We start from the raw sequence: 12,960 nt of genomic DNA on the forward strand, positions 1-12,960 counted from the left end.
CCAATGCTTAGCCCAGTCCCTAATATGAAGTAGCTGCTCAGTATATTTTTTCTGTATGGATGGGAGTCTAGATGAACATATAGATGGATGAATGGATGAATGCGTAGCTAGATGGATGGATGAGAAACTGGTGCTCCCTAAGTGTTTTCTTTTAGGGATAAATGGATGGGTGGATGCGGTGATGAGGAGAGGAAGGGTTGGCTACTTGGCGGGTCAGATTCACCTCCTATCCACCAGGGGGCGATAAGAGACCGCGCGCGCGCGTTCAGCCCGGGAGACGCCCCTCTGGGGCGCAGCCCGCGCTCGAGCTGCATTTCCGCCGGCGCGGGGCGGGTGCCGGGGTTTCCTGCGGCAGTGACTGCTGTCCCTAGTAGTCCTGAAGCGTCCGGAGGCGTGCCGCGCCCTCTCGCGCCGGCCCTTTGACCCTGCCGGCCACAGCCTGGGCTCCCCGGGTGAGTCGCTGCGGGGCTGCGATGCGCAGAAACCCCCGGCGGCTTCCCAAGGCCGGTGCGGCATCCCCCTCCCCCCCGACAGGAGGAGAAAGTGAGTCCCGAGGGGTCGGGGAGACTGAGGTCCGCCGCGATTCCAGGCCCCGCTCCTGGGTGCGGGCCCGGCCCCTCCCCCAGATGACGACCACTCGGGATGCGTGTCCCCGAGAATGGGGCTCCGGGTCTGATCCCCCGCGCGCGGGGATAGCTAGTGTCCCGCCACCTACCAGAAGCGGGTCCGGCGACGCGCGCTCTGGCCGAGTGCTGCAGCGAGTGGTGCGGGGCCGTGTGATTTTCACGCACACACCCACCTCCGGCTCCCGGCCTCGAATGCCCCAGACCCCTTCATTGGTTGCCTACGAAGTGACTTTGTGAGCGTTAACCCATTTTCTTGTCCACAGCCTTAAGGTAAAGTGTTACAACCCCCGTTGTGCGGGGCGGTTGTCTGAGCTTTCAATCGGGGGCGCTCGCGGGGCCCCAGAGCGGCGGAGGCTGATTCCTGTGTCCTTGCTTTGCACTGAAGCCCCTTCCCCCGTGCTGTTCTCTGCCTAGGCGTTGCAGGCTCTGGGGCTCTCTTGGAAGCAGATGGGGACTCTCCGTTGGACGGCTTTGGGGACTGTGCGTCAGGCAGCACGCCCGTTCCTGCAGGACCCCGATCGGTGGCGCCTGATGTGCCCCCGCTGTGCCCAGGGGGCGAGGCCTGGGTAAGTGCTGGTGCTCAGGAGCACGCCAGCAGGGGGCTCGTCGCCTTTCTGCCATATCAGGGCGGGGGGTGGGGGGGGGGTGTCCTGGAGCTCCTGCGGTGCCGAGAACGCCCCTGTGCAGAAGGAGGACTGGTGTGAATGGGGGTAGGTTTGGGGCCCGGAGCGGTCTGGGTTCGTGATCTGCCTCAGCCGGTCGTCACCGCATCACCCTGCCCAAGTGACGTCATTCCGAGCTTTACTGTATTTCAAGTGGGGAAAGTGCCAGAGCTCTGGGGGGGACAGAAATCTTCTCTGTGTTCTTTGGTTTGGCGCCCATAGTTGACAGCACATAGTAGGTACTCGATTTGTGTTTGTGGGGGGAATAAACAGTGTAGGCGTTTTTGCCGGGAGTCGGTCTTGGTGTGCACCGTCTGGACGACGGAAGGTGGCATCTCTATGTTAACTGGTGACGATGCCCGGGGCCCTGGGCATGGCTGGGCAGCTCTCCCCTGCCTGGAAGGTAGGCTGCTAACATGGGCCGCCTGTGTCCAGGTCATTGATAGTGCAGGGAAGGGAATTGCTGGAAGTGTTTCCCCAGGTTGGGAACGTCCACTCCTGTCCCTTCCAAACCTGGGCCTTTCCTGCACCTTCCTCTTGCCTACCCGGTTTTAGAGGTCTCCTGTCACTTGGGGCCAATGTCGGGTTCATTGGTAATGCAGGCAGAGGATTCAGGCAAAGACTTGTCCTGTGTTTGAAGGGTCCATCTCCATGCCTTCCGGGAGTTCTTCCACATACCTTCTTCTCTGCAGAGAAGTCCTATGCCCAGCATAGTTGCTGCCGGGCAGCCGAGGCTCTCCCGTAAATCCGGCCCTGGCGTCCTTTCAGCCTATCACTGGTTAATTATGCATGAATCCGCACTGGCCACCCTGTCATAGACCAATCACTGTCTGTCTCTCTAGGGTTAACTACTGGCTTTTTTATAAGCAAATAGAGTGTCTGTTTAGAGAGTAATAACAGCTGACATTTGTCAAATGCTTACTTTACTATCTGCTCACTACTGTGCCGAGCCTTTCCCTGATGCCTGCCCTGCCCCGCTGTGAGCCAGGACACGGTGGGTGCCCATTCTTGGGTTCTTGCCTATTGCAGGTGAGCCCACCATGTGCAGAGGCATCATGGGAGCTGCATCAGGAACATTCTAGACCCCAGTGTCCTCGAGGTAAGATCTCTTGTCTGTTCTCTGGAGTGTTGGCTCCTTGCATCTGGTACAGTCACGTGGGGGTTCCTAGGGGCTTCACATGCAGGTTTAGGGGAGCTGAGAGGTGAGAAGGTAACGTCCACGAGTCCCCAGGGCTATTCCCCACCTTAGCCCCAGGCAGCCTAGATCACATCTGGTCCCTGACGTGTCTTCTGCAGAGGAAGGGCCTCCGAAGTCTCACTGGGTGATGAGAGCCTCTGGGGTGTCTGCCTTCCCTCCCTGGGGTAACGGCAGAGGCATGTTTTCAATGTGGACCCACGCATCAGAGTGACGGGAAAAGGGGAAGAATCCCCTTCTGCCACTCTGTAAGTCAGTGACCTACCCAGAACCTATTTTCTCCATTAAAAAAACAAAGGATAGTAATGATCTCTGTGCTACTGAAGCCCACAGGATCCCTGTCCTCTCCCACCCTAATATTTTCACAGTGTTTTTGTCCAAAGTGACTTTTATTTGATTCCACTTGGCAGGCAGGTTCTATGGGGCTTTTGCGAGAAAGAATGGCCACTCGTGGGGTCCTGTGCTTGTGTGGTTTTCCCAGACTCAGCCTATCCCACAGGCCAGTAGCACCTGCTCCCCTGCCTAGGTTTCTCTCTCTCTCCCCCGTTGCATGCACCTGCATTCAGAAGCGATCACGGGCTGTCTGTGCTCTGGTCATTGACAATGCAGGGAGAGGAATTGTTGAAAGCAGTTTCCCGTGTTTGGAGGGTCCACGCCCATCCCTTTCAAATGCTGGCGCTTTCACACACTCCTGCTTCTCCCCAGCTAGTGCCCTCTGGTCTCAGGCACTAGCACTGGGGGCTGCTGTGTGACAGTCAATGACAGGAGACTTGAGCTTGGCCTTTCTCAGCTTGGCCTCCTGTTACGGGAAACCGGGCTACATCTGTGTCAACGTTTAGAAACTTTCCAGGGTTTAAGGAGCCAGGATGGTGTTCTGCGACACTAGGTGGTTTATACCGATTGCCATAAGAGTCTCAAAGGGGAGCCTCTTTCTGGATATGGTGGCCCTCGGCAAGCCTTCGAAGGGGCAGAATGGGATGGGGGTAGATGGGTACTGGGTGGCAGGGAGAGCGACACGAGAAGGAGTTTGACGCGGGGATGAGCACAGGCACCTGGGAGACGGGGGGGCAGGGATGTAATGGTGGTGGGGGGAGGCTGAGGTGGTGCTCTTCGCTCCCAGCGCGGGGGGTTGGGGGGCTCAGTGGGAGGAGCCTCTGAGCTTGAGCTCGCCAGCCACCTCTCTACCAATTACTGTATCTGCTCCTGCCCTGCAAGGCCCATTTGTTAAGAGGTGGTTTTATTTTGACCCTTCTCTGGGAGCACGGAGATTCATTTTTGAGCTGTGTTTGGTGTGGGGGGAAAAAAAAACCTGTCAGCTCATCCCTGATTAATGGCGTTCTCACCGACATCAGCCGGAAGAAGGATGAGAGCTGACATTGGAAACCAGACACTTGTTGGGACCATCTGCTCTGTGGCATCCTCCTCCCCCTAGAGATGCTGCCTGGGATCCAGAGCTTGTTGGAGGAATCCTTACGGGGACGGAGACACTGGTCCTCTCAGGATGACCTGGGTCCCAGCTGCCTCGGAGGGACCTCCTCATGGTGAGTTAATGCCAAGGGGCTGAGCCGGCCTGTGTTTCTGATACGGGAATTCCAAGCTGCTGGCCTCATTGGACTTTCTCCCTTAGATTATTTCGTAGCTGATCACGGACGCCGGCTGAGTGAAGAATGATGTTGCCATGTGAACTGTTGCCAGACCTTCTTATACCCTGTTGCCTCAGCACCACACGGAGGGACTTTTCTCTCTGCGTGAGCAGTCCAGAGGAAGAGTCCTGGGACCCTGGAGATCGAGGTCCAGAGCTAGAGACGTCAGCTGGCTCTGCTGCTCCCCTAGCAGGTGTCACACAGCGCCGTGCACCAGGAAGGCTGGCTCCTTCCGCCTGAGCTGGGGGTCCAGCCCACTGCACGTCCTGCTGCCCACGGCACCTGTAGCTTTTTACAACCAAGAGTTTTCCGCACTCTGGGGCCTTGTCCCCTCACCCACTCAATAAATCCTGAAACTGCCCTCCTTCCTGTTTTGTTTTGCTTCTCTTTTAAAATCCATACCCCCAGAGGCACCTGGGTGGCTCAGTCAGTTAAGCATCCGACTTCGGCTCAGGTCATGATCTCGTGGTTCTTGAGATTGTGGCTCAAGAACCTGGAGCCTGTTTTGGATTCTATGTCTCCCTCTGTCTCTGCCCCTTCCCCACTTGTTCTCTCTCTCTCTCTCTCTCTCTCTCTCTCTCCCTCCCCCTCCCCCCCTCTTTCTGTCTCGTTTTCTCTCTCTCTCTTAAAAATAAGCAGTAAAAAGTTTACAAAAATTTCATACCTCTATGTGCCAGCAAGGTAGGTATAAAGTGGGTCACAAGCAGATCTTTCAGTTTTTACTCACTGAAATATTCCTTTTAGTGCACTCCTAAGGCTTAACCTAGGGGTTAGGAATTGGGATGTAGAAATTGAAGCAGAAGTTGAACAATCCCAAGTTTCTCTGGGGGGCTCAGTTTTGGGAGAAAAGGGAAATGTTAGAGTCATTGGCGGAAGGACGTCTGGGCCAGAGCTGAGGAAAAAAGGATGACTGTGGGGTGGACGTAGAGACAGAGAAGGCAGGGGTGCCCTGAGCTCTGGGGATGAGGGCTCCTCAGTGGGGTTTCAGGAGATCATTCTGCAGGGGTGGGCATGGCGTGGATGCAGAACGCCCGTCCCTTGGAGAACTCGGACTGGGGTCGGCAAGGGCCAGTGTCAGGATTTCTGTTACTATTACCACAAAGTAAGTTTGGCCTAAGTCTTTTTCAGTGACAGTAATGGCAGCAGTGTGCTAAGCATGCGTCTCACCACCTGTGGGTAGGTTCACACAGAGGAACTCTCCCAAAGAAAAGGAAGAATTGATTGTCCATTCCTTCCGTGGAAATTGAAATCATTTTGATTGGGGCTGAGGTCAAATCCAGGTAGTCAGGCCTAACCTTTATGAGTTCAACTCCTTGTTGGCCTCAGTCAGCAGAAGGCATTCTTGGGAGCTAAAGGGTCTACTCTGCCCGCCAGTTCTGGCAGAGGTCCTCATTTCTGCCTCACCCCGCTCCTTAATTCCTACCCATTATCTCTCTTGAACATCCCCTTCCTACCCCACTTCCTTCTGGGCCAATGTCACCCAACTGTACCCCTAACCCTCTACTGAAAAATGAATGCATTTTTCCCCAGCTTGGCCGAAGTTCCTTCCTTTTCAGTGAAGTTTAACTGTTGGTTGTGGCCTTGACATTTGTAGACGTCTTTCTATAACACTGACCGACCCATTGGATTCAGTAGTGCTGTGTCCACTTTCAGTAGCACGGTCTGCACTGCATTCCCTTTGGCGGTTTTCTTGACTTCTTACAACCCTCCCCCCCACCCGTCAGTCCTGTGCCCCCCGCCCCACATCAGTCCTGTGCCCTGGGGGAGATGCCTGCTCTGTAGGAGAGGGCAGTGACCAAGTGCTCGGGAAGAAGGGAAGAGGTGACATCACCTTGGTTGGTGAAATGGTCAAGGCGAGGGAGTCTTGGGGCTATAGGGGTGTGATCACTGCCCGTGGCTTGGCCTCGATCACCAACATTTCCTTCCCAGTAAGCCCAACTGGTCAGGCTGTGGAGGTTTCTCTCATCCCTTGTCCTGTTTCCGCGGCACCCTAGTACCAGGAGGGGAGGGGGGTCAGGGAGGGAGCACGCCAGGGATCACACCCTAGAAGCACGCACTGCAGCACCCTGCACACAGGATGCGCTCAGAGCACAGCCCTTCTTGAAAAGTAACTTGTTCCCTTTCACACTGTAAACAACCCTCACCCCTGACCCAGCTTCTTCCGTCTGCCCTCCCCCGCCCTCTGCAACCCTTGCCCCACCTGACCCTTATACAGACTGCCCATTCTCCAGGGCACGTGTGGGACCCTCCTCACTGCCCATGGTCTACCTGTCCCCGCTCCTGTCACATACGGCTCTGCATGAGCACTGCAGGCCCCAGCCATGCGAGTACTGAAGGTTCCAGAACGTGCTCTCCTTTGCCTGGCCTGCCTGCTTGGAATGCACCTCCCATTTCAGATGCTGGCCTGACTCAGCGTGTGTCACTTCCTTCTGGAAGCCTTCCTTGGCTAAACCTCCAGCCAGAACAGACTGTCTGCCCCGCCCACCTTTCATTCATACAGAATGTCCATTGTGTGAGGCACGATTCTAGGAACTGGGCTGCAATAGAAGGTAGAAGAGCAAACCCCTGCCTTCATGGTTCTTTCATTTCAGGGGACTGGGACAGACCATAAAGTACTGAAGTGTGTAGTATGCTGCAGAAGGGCTAAGTGGAAGAATAATAAAGCAGGGAAACATGCCAGGAAGGCTGGGGCAAGAGGAAGAGCAGCATTTGAAACTGAGTGGACAGGGAAGGCCTCACCTGGGAGGTGTCATTTGAATCCAGGGAGGGCCTCTCCCCTTAGGGTGTTCACGGCAGCCCGTGCTGCCTCCCAGCGTGGATGGGGTGGCAGGCAGCTTTCCTCTGGGGTGGCAGGCCCAGGGAAGTGGGGGGCCCGGCGGTCAATGAGGCCACTGCAGTGCTGCACCTGATTATGAGTGGCTCCCACGCGGGCTGTGCCAGTCTTGGGGGCAGGCTCTGCACCTGCTTACTGTAGCCCCGTCGCCCTCCCACCCACAGCTCAGTGGATTAAAGAACCACCCAAAAGGCAGCGCTAACCCGTGACCTTGGTCTGGTCCTAAGAACAGGTTTTCCTCTTGGGAAATGTGACGAGTATGTTAAGAGCCAGAGTAATGGGTTGCGGAAACAAGAAGAGATAGGAATTGAGTCCCTTTAACCAGAGTCCAAAGGCGCAGGGCACTGAGCTCCCGTTATAGGTGGGGAAACCGTTTCTGGAACGGGAAGAACGATATTCCAGCTTCCAAACCACATCACTGTTCCAGAAGGCCTGGGGTTCAGTTGTCCCTAAGTTTTTGTAAGGCATGGCCGAGTGACCAGAACGCCTGTCTCCATATTTTCTTCTTCCTAGAGACCTAACGTTCACCACCACTGTGTCATTGCTAGAGGCGAGCAGGACAACTCTGTGCCTCACAGCCTGCAGGGTGTTACTTACCAGTGCAGTGACTGACACCTTGCAAGGCGCTCAATCAGCATTCGATGGTGCGGAATGAGGCCAAGCGTGGTCTCGACAGTGTGCACCAGGAAGAGCTCACGGAGACCTCTCTGTCCCCGTGACTACAACCACTATGTCCCCAGGATACCTCACTCCACCCGCATTAGGAAGCAGCCTGGTGAAATCATTTAGGGCCTGTTGAATTCTCATGATATCCCTCAACTGCGGTGGGGCCTGGAGCCTGTCATTTGGCCTCCTTGAGCCTCAGTGTCTGGCTCTGTAATTTGACCCTCCGCACCTACCCCCAATAGTAAGGGTTAATTAAGATGACGCATGTTAAATGCATAACACAGGACCTGCCTCATAGTGTGTGCTCAATAAATATCAGCTATTTTTATTTGATGAGCACGTCTAGCATGTTGATGGCATGAAGAACAAATGTGTCATTATGACAGACTCCTCTGTCAGTGTGACACCACAAATACATTCTGCTTTGCTAATTTGCCGATATCCCGGTAGGGCTGGTGTTAATCACCACCACCACTGATTGAAGTTTGATTAAATGCCACGCACTGTACTAAGTAAGCCCATCTATATAATTATCTCATTTAATCTTCCCAACCGCCCAGTGAGGTAGATTTAATTATCTGCCATTTTATGAAGGAGGAAGCCAAGGCTCAGAGAAACAAAGGGATCTGTCTTACTTCTAGTGAGTGGCTCAGCTCATTTTGCATTTCCTGGTCTAGGAAGTAGTGAAAAATGTCACAGGCTGATTTCATAAATAGCATGCACATATGAGGTTGTCAGATGCTTGTTTGTACTGGAAAACTGGAAATTAGGGTACTTTACTATTCTGTCCATCTGCTTCACATTGCCTGTTTTCCAGCCTTCCAAAAATATTCCCCATCTAATTCAACAATCTTCAGGCTTGAACTTGTGAACCCAACATGGAGAGAGACAATAGGCATATTTCAGCCAACACCAAAATACCAACTGGCTCCTTCTCTTCTGTTGTGTCTGAAGCAGAGTCATCCTAGGTCTTACGACCTTAAGGAAACCTTCAGAGAGTATTACCAAAGTGGCCTGAGAACCAGGATTAGGGTCAAGAAGAGCCATGATCCTAACAGAAAATAGGTGCTTGGTAACAGAGCCCTGGTGAAGCGGCTGGTGGGAGTTACATAGCAGAATCAAGCTGGGAGAACAGGACTTAGACGAATCAAGTTTCACTTGTCCATTCAAAAAATACTTGTCAGGTTACTGTGCTGAGAATAGGGACACAGAGACTAATAAAGTTTCCACCCTCAGGAGGATCACATACATAAGACAGTAAGTTCTATTAATTCACACCTCAGGTATCTATGACCAATCACCATTTGCTGAGCCTCGCTGTAAGCTGGGCATACAGCTCTGACTGAGGCAGATGAGGTGCCTCAGGGAGCTTATAGTCTAGAACAGCACTATCCAATAGAAACATAATGCAACCAATATAGGTAATTTAAAATTTTCCTAGTAGCCAGTTAATGAAATAAAAAGATGAAATACATTTTAGTAATGTATTTTATTTAACTTACTACATTAGAAAATATTGTCTTTGAAGGGGCACCTGGGTGGCTCAGTGGGTTAAGCGTCTGACTTCAGCTCAGGTCATGATCTCATGGTTAGTGAGTTTGAGCCCCGCATCGGGGTCTGTGCTGATGGTGCAGAGCCTGCTTAAGATTCTCCGTCTCTCTCCCTCTCTCTCTGCCCCTCCCCCCTCTCTCGCTCTCAACATAAATAAACTTTGAAAAAAGAAAATATTGTCAGTTCAGTATATAACCAATCAGATATTTTACACTTTTCCCCCAGACTAAGTCTTTGAAATCTGTATATTCTCTGCTTGTAGCACATCTTGGTTTAGATTAAACGCATTTTGAATGTTTAGTAGTGGCTGGTAGCTACCTTATTGGACAACATAGATTTAGGTGATGAGGGGTTCAAGGCTAATTCCATGTAAGAAGAGTGTTATGAGGATGCTTCCTTACAGGAAAGCAGCTGCCTCTTGTAGAATCTTGAAGAAGCTGCTCTAACCTAGGTCTCCCATTCTCTGGTAACCCTCCTCCCCATCCTGGCAGAGGGAGGCCAGACATATATCAGGTATGCCTGATGGAGCCCCCACATCATGTTCCAGAGCCTTCTGGAAGCAGGACAGCAAGTTCTCAAGTACTGTAGTGCTTCTCTAGCACAAGCCCTACCTCCTGGAGGTAAGCTAAGTGTGCCCAGGGTCTGTTCATTGAGTCAGTCACTACTTGTTTATCGAGCACTTACTAAGTGTCAGCCTCTGTGTTAAGCAATGGAATATAGGCCAGTGAAGTCCTGGCGGTTGTAAGTCCATAGTCCTGTCATGGTAAACAAGTAACCCACAAATGAAGAAATCATTGCAGACTAATAAATGCTATGGAGGACAAATGAAAGGTGCTGTGATACTAAATGGAGACAACTCCATTTAGTGAGGGGTCAGCGGTCTCCCCGAGGAAGGCGAATTAACTGGGCAAAGGAGAGGTGATCCATGTGCACAAGAAGTGGGCGGGGCGTATGGGGGGAGCTCAGAAATGGCCCTTGGGGACGGCTGGCAGCACTGAGGCCTGGGGGCATCAGCCTGGTGTGAGTGTGAGAGCACGGGGTTCGTGCCACACACATGCATAGCTCAACCCAGCCAGGTGACTTGGGAGACAAGCTTCACCCTCTCCAGACCTCGGTTACCTCCCTTAAAGGGATGTGGTGAAGATGTATGGAAACATTTGGTATAGCAGATGCCCTGATTTGTGATTAAATTATTGACCTCTGTTAATATTTATTACAGGTTCTTCTGCACATACAGAGAAGATGGCCAAGTTGTGTGTTTGTTTCCTTGTCTTGGGCACTTTGGGGTTGGAGGCTCCAAAGTAGTTTTTAGAGAAGTAAAGACACACCCCTCCCCTTATTTTTTCCCTTATTTTATTTTACCAGGAGTTGGACAATACAAGTAACAGATTTGAGTTTTAAAATAAATCTTTTTAGGGCACCTGGGTGGCTCAATGGGTTAAGTATCTGACTCTTGGTTTCATGTCGGGTCATGATCTCATGGTTCGTGAGTCCCAGCCTCGCATTGGGCTCTATGCTAGCTATGTGGGGCCTGCTTGGGATTCTCTCTCTTCTTCTCTCTCTCTCTCTGCCCCTCCCCTGCTTGTGCTCTCCCTCAAAATAAATAAACTTAAAAAATTTTTTATCTAAACAAGTAAATCTTTTCTTCCAGAATAATTTTAGATTTGCAGGAAAGTTAAAAACCTGGTACAGGGAGTTCCCATATGCCCTTCACCCAGCTTCCCCTAATAAGCACCTTATGCAGCCACAGTATATCTGTTAAAATTAAGAAATTAATGTTGGCACACTACCATTAACTGAACTCCAGACTGTTTTTGGATTTCACCAGCTTCCCCTCTAATGTCCGTTCTCTGTCCCAGGGCCCGACCCGGAACACATTACCTGTAGTCATCATGTGTCTTCATCTGCCCCAATCTGAAACAAACTCTTAAGGTTTCCTTGTTTTCCCAGACCTTGACAGTTTTGAAGAGTGTTGGTACTTTGTAGAATGGCTCTCAATGTGGGTTTTTCTGATGTTTTCTCATGACTAGAGTTTGAGGGAAGAATATCACAGAGGTGAAGTTCCCCATTGGTATCATATAGACTGCAATATGTGACTACAACATAAAGACATAAACTTTAGAGGCTATTTAGACTTGAATGAAATGAAAATCCTATATATCAAAAGTTGTGGAATGCAGCTAAAACTGTACATAAGGAGAAGTTTATCACCTTGAATGCTTTCATTGGTAAGTTCCTCTCAGTAAGAGAGCGTGTGACCCATCACATGGGAGGCTTACCTGTTTTGACCTGTGTAGACAGGCGTTCAGAGGGTCCAGAACTCTCCAGTGCTCTGGTCCTTGACATCCCTTCATAACCGTGAGGGAATCAGAACGCCAGCTTTATTCCCTGGCAGATTTAAAAATATATATATTTATTTATTATTGAGAGAGAGAGAGAGGGCGAGCGAGCGAGCAAGCGAGCGGGGGAGGGGCAGAGAGAGAGGGAGACACGGAATCTGAAGCAGGTTCCAGGCTCTGAGCTCTCAGCCCAGACCCTGATGCGGGGCTTAAACTCAGACTGCGAGATCATGACCTGAGCCGAAGTCAGAAGCTTAACCAATTGAGCCACCCAGGTGCCCCTCCCTGGCAGCTTTATTAGGGAGGTCACTAGATGTTAGGATGGGATTCCTTGAATTCCCTTGGAATGGGCTCATCAAGGGCTACTATTCACCAGAGAAGGAAGTGCTAGGAAGACCCATCATTTTCTTTCCATTTTCTGTAGCATTGGCTCAGCCAAGTATGCCCAGCATCTCAGCTTCTCAACTACACACTTTGATGTGAATGGCTCCCATGAACTGTGCAGTGCATGACTCTACACGGCTGTCATGTCTACCCTCAGTGGAAGATGGATGGGGACGTGCCCTGAGTTAACCCGCATACATCTGTCACTGTATGCAAAAACCCAGATTGAGTGTGAAGTCAGAAGTCCCCATGCAGAGAGAGGCAGAGATGCAGAACAGGGAGTCTGGTGGGATTCCAGCCCCTGGTGTCTGTTCTGTAGGAGGCCCAGCTTGACCTCTGCCCTCCCTCTCATTTGCCTATGTAAGCTTTCCAAAACATTTCTTTTTAAGGCATAAGTCAGTTTTCTGGTGAAAAAGCTTGTTTTTTCTTTAACTTGTGCCAAATGGCCAATTATTATTATTTTTAATGTTTTTTATTTATATTTGAGAGAGAGAAAGAGAGAGGGAGAGAGCGAGCACAAACAGGGGAGGAGCGGAGAGGGAGACAGAATCTGAAGCAGGCTCCAGGCTCCAAGCTGTCAGCACAGAGCCCAACGTGGGGCTCGAACTCACAGACTGCGAGATCATGCATGACCTGAGCCGAAGTCTGGTGCTTAACCAACGGAACCACCCAGGCGCCCGCAAATGGCCAAGTTTTAATACCTTAAAACCCTCAGTGGAGGGTTCACATGAGGCACGGCTGACTTCCTTCCCCCTGTGTGACACTGGCCTGCCCCACTAGATTCTGGCAAACAGGCAGCATGCTGAGTTGTCAGAATAAACATGTTGTGATAGCCCTTGCTCATGGCATACAGATAGCAGTCAATTCTCAGTGGCTTGTCCTTATTTGGCCATGAAATTTATTTTCTGGTATTAAAAATAAAAGAGCCGGCACACTCCTTCTAAGCAGGGGAAGGAGCATCAGTATGATTTGGACCTTTTGATGGGAGGACATATTCTGGGACACACGCAGCCACTCCAGCAGGGCCCAGGTTGGCAACCAAGACTGCCTGGAAGAAATGG

General features: G+C 51.5%; 1 long non-coding RNA gene and 1 other non-coding gene across 3 annotated transcripts; both read left to right on the forward strand.

Moving 5' to 3' along the window:
* Nucleotides 1-304: 304 nt before the first annotated feature.
* On the forward strand, nt 305-4,490 carry LOC120228573. 2 transcript variants are annotated; one of them, XR_005527531.1, is made up of 5 exons: nt 305-452; nt 1,041-1,192; nt 2,318-2,387; nt 3,836-4,024; nt 4,111-4,490. It is a non-coding gene; the product is annotated as an uncharacterized LOC120228573 (long non-coding RNA). The 2 variants fall into 2 exon arrangements; XR_005527532.1 differs by lacking the exon at nt 305-452 and adding an exon at nt 472-896.
* Nucleotides 3,038-3,171, forward strand: LOC120228649. Its single transcript, XR_005527544.1, has one exon. It is a non-coding gene; the product is annotated as a small nucleolar RNA SNORA71 (small nucleolar RNA).
* Nucleotides 4,491-12,960: the final 8,470 nt, after the last annotated feature.

The sequence above is a fragment of the Hyaena hyaena genome, unplaced genomic scaffold (assembly GCF_003009895.1).
Source record: "Hyaena hyaena isolate Hyena2069 unplaced genomic scaffold, ASM300989v1 scaffold_25, whole genome shotgun sequence".
Lineage (NCBI taxonomy): Eukaryota > Metazoa > Chordata > Mammalia > Carnivora > Hyaenidae > Hyaena > Hyaena hyaena.